We start from the raw sequence: 15,727 nt of genomic DNA, 5'->3' as shown, positions 1-15,727 counted from the left end.
CTTTCAGTGTGCTTGTCTGCAAAAGAAAGGGTCCTAATTGTAAGAAAAGGTACAGAATATAGTGTACAAGATCTATGGATTTAAATAATGTCAATATGCTTAGTTTCTCAAATATATTTATCTGCAGTCCAGAATTTCTTTGGAACTCTAGATTCAGCTCTCCATTGGCCAACTCAACCTTTCCACTTTGCTGACTGATGAATATCTCAAATTAACCTACCACATCATACTTTAGTCCTTTGCCCAAACTTGTTCCCTCTCTAGTCTATTACGTCTTGTACAATAGCAATTCCAGTATTTCAAATAGTGTTATTTAGCGATATGATATTCAAATCATCTTCAACTCTTCTCTTTCTTTCAGACTCTGCTTTAATATTTGGCAAATTCCATCAGCTTTACTATAAATACTCAGAATTTGAATACTTCTCAACAGCTCCACTGCTAATAAGGTCAGTCAATTTAAGTCTGTCAACCATTCAGAACTGAGTCATCATCTCTCCATTCAGTCTTGCAATAGCCTGTGACCATTCTCCTTGATTTTGTCCTTACCCCTTTCAGTTTATTTTTAACGTAAGAGTCAGAATAAACTCATGAACCCATAAAACATAATGAGTTCACTTTGCTAAGAACCCTCTAATGTCTTTCATTCTCATTCTAAGTAAATCCAAAATCGTAATACAGTAATGACTTATAGGGTCCAATGTGATTTTCTTTCCACCACTTTCTGTCACATTTTTCTCTGTGTTTCTGACCATTCTTTTTACCATCCTGGTTCTCCATTCTGTTCACTGGCTTCCTAGCTTTTCTCCCAACACAGTCTTGCTTCAATGTAGACTATTTGCATTTATTGTTCTAAATGCGTGAAATAGTCTTTTCCCCAAATACTTGATGACTTCTTCCCTCACTTCCTTCAGATTTTTATTAGAAAGTCTTCTTTCAAAAGGCTTTTCCTGACTACCCTGTTAAAAATGGCATTCATAATCCATGACCTCCCCTTTATGTTTCCTTTTACTTATCTTTTTTTAGTAAACAAATTTTCCTAGTAGAAATTGTGCTCCACACATGCCAGTAACTTTTTCTGCTTAGTTCACTTTATATTAAACAAGGAAAGTTTAATATATTACTCTTGTACAAAACTGGAGTTTAGGAAAGTGGCTGCTATACAGTATTTATGTAACATATATTATTGAATGAAGCAAAAACTTCAATAGATTTATTATTTGAGACTCCTCATTGAACATATTCTTATTTTTAGGCCAAAGTCCTAGCCTCTCTACTCTGTCAAGCCCAAAACTCAGCAAGACTCTTTTAACTTCACACAATAATTGAATGAAATAAATATAAGGCTGTGTTTTTCTTATTTTTTTGAGAAAATTATAAGTTACACCATATAAACGTCCTACCAAGGTAAGTCCCATAAGCAATATTGGCCATGTGATACTAATGACATTGTGAGTAAACTGATCAAAGCCAATCATCTACTTTGGTTTCTTATTATATGCTGTTCTAAGAACTAACTAATTAAATATATAAATAAGTAAGTAAAGTTCCTTACAAAGGCTGTTTCATAGCTCTACTATATTCCAAACATTTGTAAAATATAACTGGATAAATGAATCTGTATCTGCCCATTTCAAAAACCTAGAAAGTAACTCATATATTTAAATGTGTGTAATTTTTAATGAGCTTGCAAGTGCCCTGGAGATTCGGGCCAGTCATTGACTCCAACAGAATAGACTTTAGAATTTGATTGTGAGAAATACTAGTTTTGGAAGTCTGAAAACAATATTTATCAGATTTGCGAAAGAGGGTAATTAATTTAATGTTTATGTATGTCAATTTCCTCTTCTGTAAAATGATGATAAGAAATATTTATTTCATTTCATAGGTATTAACTGAGCAGCTGCTGCATAGTAAGCACTCTGCTTAGTGAGGGTGTGGCACTATAGTTGCAAAATGAATATTATAAAACATGAGACAAATAATTATATAAACTAAATTACACATGATAGAGGATTTCAAATTCTAAAACAAAATGAATATGGTAGCTACTTTTATTTTTTCTATTTTTATTTGGAGGTTGAATTATTTTCCATCCTTGAAGAGAACATTTCCAAAATAATATTGAAAAATTGAAGTTAAGGTATGATGGTAACATTATTAATTTCATATACAAAAAGGAGCTTTAATGTTTATAGTAAGAACATTACATTAAAAAGGGAAAAATACAAGGTTAAAAATGTATCACCATACATTAATGCTAGATTATTACTTTTTTATTTATCCATTTAATTAATGCTTATTAATAGCCATGAAAAGACAGTATGCTGGTGACTATGAAATACTGAGAGAAGAGTAAAATTAAATTATATAATGGTGGCTGTCATTTACTAATGGAATTTATATATCAGGCACAGTGATAAGTGCTTTAAACTAATTATCTCATATAATCCTCTCAACAGCCCAGTAAGGTTGGCTGTCAGTGTATCTATCACAGTGGACATGAATTTTGGAAGAGAAATTTCTAGATTTCCAGCTCTGTCATTCGTGCAAGTTAATAGGTATCTAAATGTGGGCATGCTAATAAACATATACAAGCCTCATCAGTAAATGTGGGAAAATGACAAATCCCATCTTGTACACATGAGACAATAGATGTAAGGGGATTTGTGTACTTATTATTTTTTGATACAGTGCTAAATAAATGCTATTACAGAAAGGTCTCAATAAATGATATCTTTTACAATAAGGTAAGCTTATTAGCCCCATTTTACAGATGAAGAAATTGTGTCCCAGAGAAAGTAAATAGTATGGTCAAGGTCCCCCCAGCTGGTAAGTAACAGAACTTGGATTTGAACCAAAGCACACCTGGCCCTGTTGTCTGTGCTTCTAACAAGCTCTCCTTGTTGCCTTCATTCTTGACTTTAAGAAGTTTTTAATGTACTTGGTGAGAAAGAAATATATTTGTAATCAGATATTGAAATGAGATTTTTTTCTCTTGAGTTTTAAGCAAAGGCCAAGAACACTACAACAAATAAGGGAAGGTGTCAGATTACTTGAAAGGAACATGCTAAGAGATTATGAAAACTGTTCTACCAACATTAGCTCTTCATCTACCTTGATGTTTGAAAATAAAGTTGAAAGGACTGGAAAATAGTGTTCTTTGGGAGAGTGTTGTCAGTAGGCTATATGTTCTCTTATGAAGGAAAGGGGGGTACTTTTTCTCCAACATAAGGTTGAGGGGCTTCAACAGAAATGCTTAGAAAACTTGACATGAGCCTGGGATTTCAGGGGGGCACAAAGATAGGGTTTAACTTTATTGAGACAATTCCAAGGGTAAATGGCAGAGGCTAGATGGCTTTTAGATGGAGTAGGTATGATAGAGAGCTTTGCATTGGGAGAACTAACTCGATCAGAACTATGCTGCCTATTGTGTTTCTAAAAAGTAATCTCACACAAAAGGACCACCTTGGGGGCAAAGATACCCTACTGAGGCTTTGGGAATACTGAGGAATCAATAGTAGGCACAACAAGAAGAGTCACATTATTTATACCAAATCATTTTCCATTGGAGTTTTCCAGTAGAAGTTTCTTTGAGGAGGCTTAAAAAATGCCCTATAAGATAATGAGCCTGAAATTGTACATCTGTCATCAGAAGAAACCTGAGTCAGATTATAACTGTACCAGCCAAGTTGAATCCTTTTTACCACTTCACTCTCCTTCTCGTACCCCAGCTTCAACTTGGAGAGGCAAGAAATTATAACTGTTTAGTGAATTGAGAAGGACACGGACTAGAACTAATAAAGATATTGACCCTATGTCTCCCTACTCCTAAAATCACCACTTGAGGTTTCCAACCAGGGGTGGAGAAACTTTCCAATGGTAAGAGCTCAGAATTGTGATATTATATTGGATGGAGCTTAATTAGTAAAATGAGTCTGTTCCTATGACTAAAAGTAATCAGAATATATGGAACCTGTCACAAATACATTTAGCTAAAAGATAAATACAATAGGTCAGGAAATATATGAAAATCTATAAATGCACATAGCTCAGAAAAGGACGGGCAGCCACGGACATTTGGATACATATGAAGTAAGATCTGGTAACTAATGATATAGGAGATAAAGGGGGAAAAAGAATCCCCAATGATTCTCAAATTTTGAGTTAGTTATGACTGGAAAAGAGATATCAATTATATTAGACCATTCATATTAAGAAAAAGGAAACAAAAACAGGAATCCTCTTAAATGTCTAACATTTAATAGTAAATAGTTTATTCTTCCGTTCAGATATTGCACATGAAACTATATATCTTGGTCAGATAATACATGTTTAAAAAAAACTTCTATGTACTTGGTTATGTGAAAGGACAGTCATAACCCTTTAAGCTAGGATATTTTTTTTGTTTTGCTAACTTTTACAACAGAAAGGATTTACATTTATATCTACAAATGGATATTAAAATTCTTCTCATGAGAGCACTCAGAATTTGCTTGGCTTCTTATACCCTCATCTTACTGTTCCCAAAGCAGTTTAATACTTCAGCCCATATGTGTAGTGTCACATACGTTTCATATTCAAGGACCACTTCTAAATTTGGGATTATTTATAGAACTTTATCCTGACATTTTAAGATTCAGACAATAAGTTGCTAACCTAGCAAGACATAATATGTCCTATTCCTATCAACTAAGCTCCTGCTTCATTCTGAAATTATTGTTCGCTCCTTAAGTTTGGGACACTTAGCACCTTTCTCTCTCCCTGGAATTGCATCCCAGCTCTAATTCTACATCCTCCACCTCACTTGATCTGTCAGTTTGGTTATTATCACTTACATGTATTACAATAACCTAACATATAAAAAAGCTGTTGCCCCCAGTACAATGCCACGTTGTCAGAGTTACTTATAACCAGGAGTTATAGTTAAAATATTTAACATTGAGGAGTCACTGCCATCGATTACTCAGAAAGGTTTCTGCCTGGGGCTCTGGAACAGAATCCTGGAATTTCCTTGCTGAGTATAATATTAACATTGTGGTTGTTCACTTTCATCAACAGGAAGGAGACCCCAGGGAAGACAATAGGATAACAGAAACATTATGGGTGGAGTGGCATTCAAGGACTTAATGTGGTAACAACTTACATGTTTCATGGATTAACAACTGGTCCAGTCATTCTCGTGCATATAAGCTGCATTCTTGGCTAAATAGAAAGTCACACTATTTGAAAGATGATGGAGGTTTGTGAGGGGAATGAGGGAATTCCTGGACTAAATAGTTTGATTTGGCAGCATCCACTTTGTCAGTCAGTGTCTGAAAAATGTTCTTAGCCCACTCTAACATCTCATTTCTAGAACAATGAATCCGTGAATCTGATACATTATAGATCTGTTTAAAAGCCTCGGTGGCTCTCTGTTTCTTATGGAACACAAGGCAAATTCATGGTACTGTAATCTAATGCTGTGAACAAAGATGCAAAATATGTGTATCTTTTCTCTTCCATTCCCCACCTCGCCTACATTCCAAACACATTTTTGAATGCCTGTGTTTTTGATATTGTGTTTTGACAAAAAGATTAATGAGTCTTTGTCTTACAGTCTGTTGAGTTTGACATGTGATTCAATAATTACAGGGGTATGTTATGAGTGTTGATAGTAACATGTCCCAAGTTCTGTGGGACCAGATTTGGGAGTGACTCACTGAACTTGGTAAAGCAGACAAAAACAATGGAGTTGGGAATGAATTTTTTAAGGAGATGACATATGAGTTTATTCTGGATGAATGAGTAGGAGGTGGGCTTCAACGATTCTTACAGAAGAGGAGAAAGTAACAAAGCAGGACAGACAGTTTACACAACCACATTAAAACAAGAAAAGTAATTCCCTGCTTGGGAAAGAATACACAGCTGGGGAAATGTGAATGGGAGATGAGGGAACCAATCATAAATGACGATTATAATATGCTAAGGAGTTTAAAATCTATTTAGTACGCATTGGGTGCCATGTTCCATAATTATAATCACACCCTTGTAAACATCCTCAAAGGCTCCCCATTGTCTTCGAAACTAAATAGCCTGCTAAGATTTAAATTGAGCAAAGTGTATTCTAAAAATAGTGTGGATTAATGCATTGTGATTATTGGTTTATCTGCCTCCCTTATAATTCTATGAATCCTTGAAGGAAATATATCATAGTCTCTGAAACCAAGTCATTGCTCAATATTTTGGATAAGTGAATGATGTCTTAAAATCATCAACCAAAATAAGTACCAAAATAAGAATCTTTATGCCTTGTTTCTCCATTCTATGGCCTTATTCACTTCAAAGGAAAAGTAAATATAGTTCCATGATCAATTATTCCTGGCTTCAATGACAAATGTGATTTAAATATTTAAGGGAATAAAATGACTTCAAGGTTTTGGCCCTGATGTAAGTTCCTGTACTCAACTAGTTTTATTAACTATTTTAAGAGAAGATTTACTGTAATAAGATTCCCATTACTAAAATCCAGTCTAATCCAATTTAATCCCAAAGGACACAATACAATATTATTAACTGTAGTCACCATGCTATACATAACATTCCCATGACTTCTTTATTTCATGTACCTTTGCATCCTCCTCACTCATTTCACCCACCTCCAACCTCCTGCCTCTGTTCTCTGTATTCCACAACCACCAATCTGCTCTCTGTATCTATGAGCTTGTTTTTGTTTTTAGACTCCACTTATAAGTGAGATTATATGGTACTTGTGTTTATCTGACTTATTTCACTTAGCATAATGCCCTCAAGATCCATCCATGTTGTCACAAGTGGTAAGATTTCCTTCTTTTCTTATGAGTGAAATATATATATATATATATATATATATATATATATATATATATATATAATATATATATATATATGTGTGTGTGTTCATTGATGGACACTTAGATTGCTTCCATGTCTTGACTAACATATATCACATTGCAATTAACATGAAGTGTACGTAACTTCTTGAGTTAGTGTTTTTACATTTTTTGGATAAATACCTGGAAGTGGAATGCTGGATCATATGGTAATTATATTTTTAATTTTTTGAGGAAACTCCATACTGTTTTTCATAGTGGCTGCACCAGTTTACATCCTCACTAACAGTGCACATGTGTTTCCTTTTCTCCAGAACTTTTTATTTATTATTTCTAGTCTTTTTGATAAAAGCAATTCTAACAGGTGTGAGGTGATATCTCATTGTGGTTTTGATTTGCATTTCTCTGATGATTAGTGATGTTGAGCATCTTTTCATGTATCTGTTGGCCATCTATATGTCTTCTTTGGAAAAATGTCTATTCAAATCCTCTGCCCATTTTTAGTTGGATTGGGTTTTTGCTATTGAGTCATATGGGTTCTTTATATATTTTGGATATTAATTCCTTATCAGTTTATTTATTAATTTTTTAAGTTAATTTCTATTTAGATCTTACTATGTGCTGCCCTCCATAAAAAGTGGGTTTAAGTTTGATTTCACTTAATACTTCCAACAACCTTGTTAGGAAGCTTGTTAGCCTTTGTTTATGAGTAGAGAAACTGCATCTTTGTTAATTTGTCTAAGAAATCACAATTACATGTTGCAGAATCAGAATCCAAACTCAAGAAATATGGTTCTACTGATGGGTGTGCCATATTTTCCCTATACAGTGCTTTCAATTTAAACTGTGTGGTTTCTTTTTTCTTACTTTTGTTGATCTATTTTTTTTCTTTAGCTATTATCCATTATTAAAATTGGATATAGTTAATTGTTAAACTTATTTATATTACATCCTTATGGACTACTATTTTTCTTGCTTTCAAGCTAATAAAGGCCTCTGTCAATCATAATACTGATACAAAAAGTAAAAGGCCATGGCATTCAGTGCAGCTTTCTGGACTCATACTGTCTCCAGGTAAGAGAAACAGTGGGTTTTATTGTGTACTTTATTTTATATTGTTTTATTTTTATCCAAAAATCATTCATATATTAGTCTTCTAGGGCTACCACAGCAAAATACTACAGACAAGGTGGCTTAAACAACTGAAATTTATTTTCTCACAGTTTTGGAGACTGGGAATCCAAGATCAAGGTGTTAGCAGATTTGGGTGTTCTGAGGCTTTCGTCTTGGCTTGCAAATGGTCACCTTCTTGCTGTGTCTTCACGTGACATTTTCTCTGTTCGCGTGCATCTCTAGTGTCTCTCTTCTTATAAGGAGAGAAGTCATATCGGATTAGGGCCCTACTCTTATAATCTTGTTTAACTTTAATTACCCTTTAAAGGTCCTGTCTCCAAATATAGTCTTATTAAGTGTTAGGGCTTCAACATACGAAATTGAGGGAAACACAATTCAGTCCATGACAAGGCATACCCTTTAAAAATACCTAATATTATAGTGGGCTTACAATGAATGGAAATTATCTCTGTCAAGCCCTATTCCTCAGGATCAGTTATTTTTAACCATTTTTAAAAATTTTTATTGGACTATAGTTGATTTACAATGTTGTGTTAGTTTCAGGTATACAGCAAGGTGAATCAGTTATACATATACATATATCCACTCTTCTTTTTTTTTTTAATATTCTTTTCCCATATAGGCCATTACAGAGTATTGCGTAGAGTTCCCTGACCCAGCAATACTGGGCATATATGCAGAGAAAACCATAAGTCAAAAATATACATGTCCCCCAACATTCATTGCAGCACTATTTACAATAGCCAGGACGTGGAAGCAACCTAAATGTCCATCAACAGAGGAATGGATAAAAAAGATGTGGTACATATATTTTTAACCATTTTTGCTTCTAGTTTAACTCATGCTCCCTTCTGAATCTCTAAATAATATGCTTTTCTTGTTTTTTCTTGATATATCAATTTTCAGTCGTATTCTCTTTACTTATTTGCTATGATCAGTGATGTTTGCTACCTTAACCACATCCCTTTCCCATTTACACCTCCTTCCAGTCTCACTGTTCTCAGTTCAACCATTGGTGATCTCAGCTTCTTCAGACATACTAAATATTTATTTTTAAAGTTGAGATATAATTCACATATCTTATAAAGTGTATAATCCAGTAATTTTAGTATATTTACAAAGTTGTTTCAGGTCCCAAATCTTTGTTAGGTTTCAGTCTCATCTTACAAAGTACCTATTTCTTACTTAGGCATTCAACACACTTGTCACTCCAGAGATACCCTGAATTAAGAAACAGAAGTTGAACCTCTATATCAAAACTTGACCAGTCATTGTATGTGGGCTGTTGCAGGGAGGGCCCACAACTTTGGGTGTCATTCCTCTTTGGTTGGTCCTTCATTGTTCATAGGTCAGTATAGAGCCTCCAAAGGAATACCCAATCATCCTTATCTGTGTGGTTAGACCACATCCTGCTGAGCTCTGGTTAATGAACCAATGATCCTTACTTTTAAGTAAGAAAAAAATCCCAGGAGGCATTGCCCATCTTTCTATGCTGACTCTTTTTCCTCTGAACAAAACACAATTTCTGAACGCTAAGTCTCTCCCCTATCTTTTCTCTGCCCCAACTCTGCTACCCTACCCTGGACTCTGTTTCAAAAATAATTTTGCCCTATCAGGGCAGGCCCAATAACAGGTCCACTAACTATTAACTTATTATCCATAACACATGATATCTGAGTTGACTTAGATCATTCCCTTTTCTGATCACATTGCTGAAACCTCCTAACTGGACTTGGATATTTAACATCGGAAGTGCCATTTTCACAGTAGAATCCTGTCCCAGAGGCCCACACAGGGGAGCAGATAAAATCCTGAGTAGTTACCTCAATTAATTTAACAATCCCTGCCAAGGTAAAAGCCTGGAGAGGAGAAAAAAAAAAACAAAACACATTTCTGATTACTTCTCTCCCCTCTTGCCTCCTCCTCTCTCTCTCCCTACATTGTACCCTCCTGCTACCATAGCAATGGCTTACTTATAAATGGACATAGGCATTATCTTCTGTATTTTTCAAAAAAATTAATGCAATAATTACTCCAGATTGGCCAATGATATGCTTAGAGCGTATTATTTTTTTAAAGAATTTTATGCTTTCTCTTTTGATAGAACAATCTCAGTTTCAAGGTTATTTTCTAGCTGGAAAAATTATATTTTTATGTGTCAGAAGCTGAATGTTACTTTGGTGTGGATCTTTGATGATTCCTACATGATAAGTCCTATTTTAAGACCTCACATCACCATCACCACTACCACCACCATCTCCTTAGGCAGATGCGTGCCTTGATTGGAGAAGAGAAAAAAATCTCTCAGACAAAAAAAAAAAAAAAAGGGGGGGGGAAATAGACAAATAATTTTAAAAAGGTAATGTTATATAGATATGAAACTAAAACTGTATCATACATAAAAAAATATATGAAATGCTCAAAGAAGCAAAGTTAAACATGTTTTCATAGAACATTAAAAATAATGATGTAAAATGTATATATTCTACTGGGAGGTATACTAAATAGCATTTTTCTATATACATTTGACCAGATGTGGACTGCTATTTATGTTAATATAACTTATATAATACTCAATTGAATAATTTTTAAGATTTCTTTCTAGAACCCAATGCCAATTATTCTAGTAATCACGTAACATAAATTCTGTTTTTGTTGTCTGAAAAACAACTTCAGTATTCTTGGTTATATTTATTGATTATATTGAACTGTTTGACAGAAATGTTTAAAACTGAACTGGTAATAAAATGGAAAAAGCTTTATTTCTAAGATGTTAGAATGCTAGATTTCTGTTATATGTTAGATAACTAATGTACCTTAACATTTTATTTTTGGCCATATTTGTTTGGCCGAGCTATACATTTGAAAATAATATCTTCAAAATATTTTAATTTTCTTTTTTAAAATTTCTGTAATCCTGTAAGTCCTGTTTGGGTCACTATATTTTTAAAAAGATAAAAGATGCGAATTGTTTTCGGGTAAGCTAAAACAACAAGAAATGTCACAATTGAGAGCTGATTTTCTTTCATAAAGCAATGAGTGATTTGTAACAGGTGAAATAAACGTGCATATAATATTTCAGCATTCTAAAGCAAATTAAGCTGCAAGTGTTTTACATGGACACAGAACAGAAATCATCTTAAACATTATTAAAATCTTGTGTAATTGTTGACTAAGTCTGGCAGTGATGTTTTATATTCTTTATTGGATACTGTGTACTTTGAAGGGCCTCAGTGTGCTGGATAAAAATATATATATATCATTTTAGACAGGTAATTTAGAAGAATCACGGATTGAATGCCAAGCCCATTGATGAGCCAGAATAGAATATCATTATTCTTTTGGTAGGTTTTATAAAATAAAATCTATATTTAATAAACACAGTTATTATGTGATTGGTATGTACTTGAAAAGTAAATGGAAATTGATTACTTATAGGCAAGATATTAAGAAGTGCCATCACCTGTTTCTAATTGGGAAAATGTTTTCAGCTAATCTCTTGAGTTCACTTAAAATTCTTCACTCTTGGAGAACCACGAATTTTCCTGAAATCAGGTTGGGTGGTTGGCTACAGTGAAAATAATTTATGAAATATTTGTGGTATTTGTCTAGTAATTTGATAAAGTGTAGAAGAGCTCTTGCAATAATCTTTGAAATGCATTTATTTGGTAGCAAAAATAAGTTTAAGATAGAGTATGGTGAGTGGTTTAAAAATTTGGTCAAACAACTTTTCATAAAATTGTCATAAGCCTCTTATTCTGCATCCTCAGGACATTGCAAATATTGTGTCTTTATCAAAAACAAAATATCTATGATTATGACTTTATAGCAGTAAACCATTTTCCAATTTTTAAAAAAATAAAATGATTTACATTAGTTTTACAAGTTTGTATTATCAGCTTAACATCCCTACTAAGTAGTCAGCAGAGAAAGGAAGTTACCTCCAAAGCACATTCCTTTCAACCATAGATCAAACCAAACTTTTTACAAAAATATCAGCAGAAGAAGCACAAAATCAAAAACTCATTGGACCCTCTAAAGGGTCCAGTTAAGAAATAATGAATCCATGTGAAAATAGCAGTCTTTCTACACATCATATTTTATAAAAGTATTGTATTGATTATTTTTAAACATTTCCAGTTTTTATAATATAACTGATCTAATTTCACTATGAAACAAATGTTTGCTATCTCAAATTAAAAGGGATCATAGATAATAGAAATGTGATTTTTATATTGGCATAAAGATTATAAAAACATATTGTCACCATTAACATTTGAAAGTGTGAATTTATAATTTGTATTTTCTGATGTCAAAATTGGTGCTAACACAGATCTATAGTAATGACATTTTTAAAAATATAGAAAAGTTAGACTAACTACTGTGTAGCACAGATGAGCCAAATCAAATTCACAATATTGTAAAGAGTTTCAATTAATTAATTTTGTGTGTGTATGTGATTTTTGTGATTGGAAGCTTGGCATTTTTCAGTAAACATGCAACGTGCTACTTTGGTTAATAGGCTGCAAGTTGAGGAAATATTGAGACACAAGTCTGAGCTGAGACACAAGGGTAGAATCGTCATTGACTCCTACAGGTCAGAGATTTAGATCAAAAAAATTCCAAGTTTTCCTTTCTAATATTGTTAATAATAAAATATTTAACTGAACTTATTAACAAGTAGGTAAATAATTGTTATATAACATGGGTTTTAGAGGTATAATATCTTATAAAATATTGCTATTGTATGTATTCCTGCCTTGGTGAAATTTATAACTTACTTCACAAGAACATTTTTAAATAAGTTCAGATTTCTGTACAATTTGAGATAGGAAGATAAAGTGAGTTAGAGGAAAATTTTTAAGTGTTTTTTTTGTAGGTAAAAAAAAAAAGGATAGGTCTAGCATTTTTTCAGTAAAATAAATTTCAAAATGGATAATTTTAAATTAAAAAAAATCTACCCCAAGATATAAAAATGTAAATATATTTTTAGTCTCTTCTCATATAGACTTAATGTATTATCATTATGTAATAAATTGTATGAGAGAGAATACTTCCTAAAGAAAGTAATTTTATAACATACCTTCATCAGATTATTTCTTAGTAATGAAGCGGTCTTTTATTTTTCAGTTGTGAATTTTATTCTGAAATTGAAAAATCACTGAGGAATACTTCATATTTTTCTCTCCTATAAAACAAAAGAAAAAGAGTTTAAAAACCACTGGAATATTATATGTGAAAAGATTCAGATACTTAAGTGGTATTGATCTTAAATAACAAGTTCTTGTAAACTTATCATATGCATTTTGTAAATCTCACAAATACAATAAGAACAGAATTACAGTATAAATATAAATATTTTCAAAATTTGCCGAAAGGAGACCTATCCCCCAAATAAAAATTTACACACTGGAAAAAAGAAATTATACCAAAATTATATCACCCTTTCTTTTTCAGAAAGTACTTTGTTTATGTAAATATGATACTTGGTAATAAGAAAAAATTAGAATAATATAGAAAGTACCCAGAATAAATTGAAAATTTTCCCAAATATCATCATTTATAAATAATTATTATTTACTTTATAATAAATGTCTGTGCAGACATATCCCCCAAATAGTATCATAGTAAATATATTTTTATATTACTGTGAAATATAAATATGAGTACATATATATTTTTTACAAGTAATTATAAGGCAAGTAATTGTGTAACCATTATCTACAAAAAGAAAAGGAACATTGACAGTCACATTGAGGTATACTTATGTGTCACTCACTGATCACCAAACCATCCTACTCCCTGAAAGTTTAACTTCACTGACTTTTTTCATAATTATTTTATTTTCCTTTCGATTTGAACCCCTGTTTATTCACACCTAAATATCAGAGTTAGTATTTGTTTTGCGCTTATATCTGTGTGTGCATGTGTATATGTGTATGTGTTTCTTTGGTTAAACCTTATGTTTGTGAGATTTAGCCATGCTACTGTAAGGGGTTCATTTTTACTGAAATACAGTACTCCATTGTGTGACCCTACCATGAATTACAAATTCCTTCTTTAGTTGTTCGATTGATTACTGCAGAAATAATGTATCAAACATTTAGTGAGCAAGATTTCCTGTTTCCCTAATTGTCCCCTATACATTTTAGTTCTTGCTAATTTGATGGGCTTAAACAGTGTATCATTGTGGTTTAAATTTATATTTCCTTGATTAATAACAACATGAATGACCTTTTATTTTAATTTATTGGCCACTAGGATTTTTCTTTTTGTGCTGTACCTGTACAAGCCTTTGAAACATTGATCTGTTGGGCTGTCTTGTTTTGTAGGTGTTACTTTTATACTCGGGATGCTGGGTCTAAAGCATTTACATGTGAGACAAGTATATTCTCTCACCCTCTAGCTTCTTCTTTCTCTCTCTAGCTTCTCTTCTTGGGTTAAAAGTTCTTAATTTTAATTTAGTAAAAACACACACTATTTCTTTCAGTGATTTTGTTTTTCTTGTCTCATTTAAGATGTACTTCCTTATGTAACATTTATGAATTGATTTTTCACTCACATTTAGGTTTTTAACCCACCTGATTTTTTGCTTTGGATGGGATGTTAAAGATCAATGTCCTTTTTTTTTTAATGACAAAGCCAGTGCCAATTGTAAAAGTCTTTTTCTATTTCCAACTCATCTAGCTATCTTTGTCACATATTGAGTTTCTTATATTCACACATTTGTTTTAAGATTCTATATATTGGATGCTATTTTAAGTGGCATTTTATTTTCTAATTGGTTTTGTAGATGTTTAGTAACATAACTGATTTTTCTACATCGACCTTCTACCTAGCAACCTTGCAGAAGTCACATTAATTCTAAGAATTTACCTATAGAAATGTTGAAATTTCTATATGTATAGTAATATAATCTGTAAATAATAAAATTATGGTTTTGTTTTTCTTTCTAGCCATATACTTTGCATTTTTTTTCCTTAGCTCATTTCATTGACAGACATTCCATTCCAGGTTGAATAGACATGGTGAAAGTGACCACTCTTATCTTGTACCCAGACTCAGAAGGACAGTTCAGTATTTGAACCTGCTCTAGGTATTTGTAGTCACAAATAATCAAATTAAAGAAATTTTATGTCATTATTAGTATTGTTATAAATGGATCACAAATTTAATAAAGACTTTATTGCATCTGTTGAGATGATACTGTACTTTTCTTCTCTAGTTGCATATAAATATACACACACATTTATTATAAATTTATAATAGCATATATATATATATCTTTATATATATATTCATATATACACATAGAAATACACACACACACACACACATTCCTGTTATAAAATATTTCTCAAATCCTCTTTTATTGCTTATTTCTTTAATCAGAAATGGGTATTAAATATTTTACAAAGCCTTTTCATCATCTGTGGAAGTAATGACATGTGCATATGTGAGTTTTTTTTTTTTCCTCTAATGCTGCATGTTAATAATTTCTGAATATAAAGTTATACCTGCATTCCTCGTATAAGTAAATGAATATTTACTATTATTTCATTTAGTATTTATTTTATTTTTTATTTCTATTGATATGAGTATTTAAGACTATGCATTTCCTTCTGATTATTTCTTTATATGTCTCATACTTTATGTGTTATTTTTTAATCATTTAATTATTTTTAATCATTATTATTATCATTATTATTATATTTTTAGTGGTTCTTTTATTTTGGTTTGCA

Source organism: Eubalaena glacialis, chromosome 3, assembly GCF_028564815.1.
Source record: "Eubalaena glacialis isolate mEubGla1 chromosome 3, mEubGla1.1.hap2.+ XY, whole genome shotgun sequence".
Lineage (NCBI taxonomy): Eukaryota > Metazoa > Chordata > Mammalia > Artiodactyla > Balaenidae > Eubalaena > Eubalaena glacialis.
This window is presented reverse-complemented; position numbering follows the sequence as displayed.